The sequence below is a fragment of the Galeopterus variegatus genome, unplaced genomic scaffold (assembly GCF_000696425.1).
Source record: "Galeopterus variegatus unplaced genomic scaffold, G_variegatus-3.0.2 Scaffold3987, whole genome shotgun sequence".
In the NCBI taxonomy this organism is placed as follows: Eukaryota; Metazoa; Chordata; class Mammalia; order Dermoptera; family Cynocephalidae; genus Galeopterus; species Galeopterus variegatus.
The window spans coordinates 74118-77468 of record NW_007730098.1 but is presented as its reverse complement, the minus strand read 5'-3'; the positions used below and the strand labels follow the sequence as shown (position 1 = coordinate 77468).

The window sequence follows — 3351 nt, the reverse complement described above, 5'->3', positions numbered from 1 at the left end:
CCTCAATCTGCCACCAGGTTTCAAATACTCAGAGCAATCATATGGATTAACTTATTGTGTAAGTTGGTGGGGCATCCCCCTTCTGCCACAGTCTGTGTGGCATTACATTATTGTTTTTCTACTTTAAGGTCATGGGCATGGAGCAGAGGATCAAGAGGCACCTTCTGCTTAGAGTGTTTCTGCGGAAGAAGTATCACAGTTCAGGACTCCAAAGTCTGGTCTCTCTACTCAGAAGACTCATCCCTGTGAGATGTGTGTCTCAATTTTGAAAGACATTTTGCATCTGGATGATCTCTCTGGGCACAAACTATACTTGGTTAAGGCATATGCAAACCTTCACCAGCACCAGAAGAATTACAGTGCTGAGAAACCTTTGTTCAAGGGACATGGACAGGGCCTCATTTGTGAAGAGATACAGATTCTGTGTGTCAGAGAAGCCCTTTGCCTGTAAGGAGGTTTGGAAGAACTTCCCAGCCACATTGGCCCTTTTCCAGCCCCCAGGCATTTTCACAGGTAATAATCTAACCAAACTCTCCAAGTGTGGAGAGGTCTTTCCTGGTGGTAAAAGTCATTACAAGTCAGATGAATACAGTGAAGCTGTCAGCCACAGACATGTTATTGTCTGTCACCCAAGAGTCTGCACTGGGAAAAGCTTTATGAGTGTAGCAAATGTGGGAAATCCCTGCATGGCAAGTCCTCATTTGTTGAGCATCACAGAGCTCACATTGGAGAAAGACCTTATCAGTGTGGGGAATGTGGGAAAGCCTTTGAGTACAAATCCAGTTTTTGTTGGCACCAGATAACTCATACTGAGACAAGGCCTTATCAGTGTGGTGAATGTGGGAAATCCTTTGTGCAAAGCTCCCACCTTATCTGAATCACTGCAGAGTTCACCCTGGAGTGTTACTAGAGTAGAAAAGCCTTTATGTTCAAATCCAGTTGTCTTCAGCACCAGAGAACTCATACTGAGGAAAGGCCTTATGAGTGTGGCCAGTGTGGGAAATCCTTTAAGGGAAAATATACTCTAGTTGAACATCAGAGACTTCACACTGGAGAAAGACCTTATGAGTGCTGCCAGTGTGGGAAAGCCTATGTGTACAAGTCTGCTTTTCTTAAGCACCAGAGAACTCATACTGAGGAAAGGCCTTATAAGTGTGGCCAGTGTGGGAAATCCTTTAGGCAAAGGTCTGATCTCATTCAACACAAGATAGTTCATACTGGAGAAAGACTCTGAATGCAACAAATGTGAGAAATTCTTTAGAAAACTCTTCAGCATCTGTTACCACCCAAAATGTCATTCCATCAAAAAGCCTTATGAAAGCAACAAATGTGAGATAGCCTTTAGCCCACAATCTGAAGTTGTTTAGCAGTACAAGGTTTCCACTTAGACCTGAATAAATGTGCTCTTTGTTCAGTGTATAAACACTAGAGAGCCTTTGTGAGAGACCCATCTGCCTGATGCTGAACTTCATACTTCCAAATATTGAGAGGATGAAATTTCCCTTGAGTTCCAGGCATGTGTGATCCTTTCATGGGCTTCTTTGGATGTTAAAAATTTAAATCACTGCCAGCTTTCCTTGGCAAAGCTGTCACATCCCTCCCACCCTGCACAGTGTGCATCAGTCACCCTGACACACTGAGGCAAGGCAGACACACTTCTGCTATCCCATTCTCTGGAGGAAATCTAGAGTAGCCAGATCTCTTAGGGAAACTTTTTTTCTGACTGATTATGCCATGGATCTGACAATGTTTTAGACAAGAAAACTCATTCTGGATTCAGAAGAAAGTTGGCAGGGAGGGCATACCTTTGACGAAATTGTTAGTGTAGCGTGACACTGTGTTTGATGCTTCCAGCCTCCAAGTCACCCACTGATAACTGCCGGCCTCACATTACTCTGTTATGTGCACTAATAAAGGACTTCTTGTTTTATCTCCATAATTATGGAGGTTTTAGTCACTGTTTTGGATGGTGTGATACTAAATGGGGCTCTGCTCACATAAACATACAGACAGTATTTATGAGGTCCCCAAATTTGTGTGCCTTAGTAGGGAGATTATAATGGCAGAGAATAGTTCTTTTTCCAGTTTCTGCATAATTTGAATTGCTATGAAAAACCTCCAGTGAAAAATTTAGGATGGTGTAGTGTTAATTTGTGGCCTGGATGCCTCCATATTTTTTGAAAGCAGAGGTCACCATGAGGAGGGGTCATCTTTTATGACAATCTCCTGTTCTTCTGAGAATAGCATGAATTTGTTCCATTTTTCACAGAGGATGTCTAATAACACCCAACACTGTAAAGGGGAAGCTTTTCACCAGGTACTACAAAAAGCTGTATGCTCTGATGTTTATAGTTCTGTAGGTTGTTATGACTTACACAACTATGATAGCCAAGCATGAATTAGAATTGGTACAGAAATTTTGGGTGTGATTAATAGGGAGTGAAGCAACCTGCAGCCAACCAGATGGAATGTGCCTCTTGTAAAAATGCACCCACAAATCTTTCAGTCTTTATGGCTGTGAGGAATCACAGTACCTCCAGATCTGTATATATCCTATAGTTGAGGTAATTGCCAGAGCAAACAATCTAAAGAACTTGTGATTACCATTGTCTTTATGGACTGTTCACTTGAAGTCCAATACTGTAGAAGCAGAAAGACAAGGAGATAAAGAGAATGGAGATCCTGTAGCTCAGAAATGTGGCTTTTTGGTCCAGCAAGTTTTCCTGTTGTCTCAGTATCTACTGTTTTCTCTAAGAATATCAACATTGTAACTAACATTGATAATATTTTTAAGCTTTTGAATAAACGTGAATGGATATAAGTAAAATATATTTTTAATGCTGAATTATTTCATTCAACTTTGTCATTTGAAATTAATCTAAGTTGTTACATGAGCATTTGTTTATTTTTATTTCTGTCAAATGTTCTTATACATGAGTAAATGACAATTTTTCCTTTGGAATATTTAGATTATTTTGAGCCTGGGACTATTGTGAATTATGATTTAAGCATTCTTGTACATATCTTTAAGGCACAGAAATACACTTTTTATGGGTGAATATGCTAAGGGGTAATAATTGATGAGTCAAAAGAATATATAAATACACATTTAGCAGAGACCATCCAAAACATTCCAAAGTGATTACCCAGCAGCAGTGATGGAGACTTGCAGGTTTTCCAATCCATGCCAATACCCAGCATCCTCAAACTACTTGATTTTATTTATTCTGTCAGTTGTCTTAGAACATTTACTGTGGTTTTTGTTTGCATTTCTGCAATAATTGCAAATTATGGAGGTTGAGGTTCTTCCTATATATTAGCCTTGCTGATCTCCAGTTTTGACAAATTCTT

The 3351-nt window shown here is 40.0% G+C and overlaps 1 pseudogene; it reads left to right on the top strand.

Annotated features, from left to right (window-relative positions):
• The first annotated feature begins 386 nt into the window (after positions 1–386).
• Positions 387–1367, top strand: LOC103602042 (annotated as a pseudogene).
• The last annotated feature ends 1984 nt before the right edge of the window (positions 1368–3351 follow it).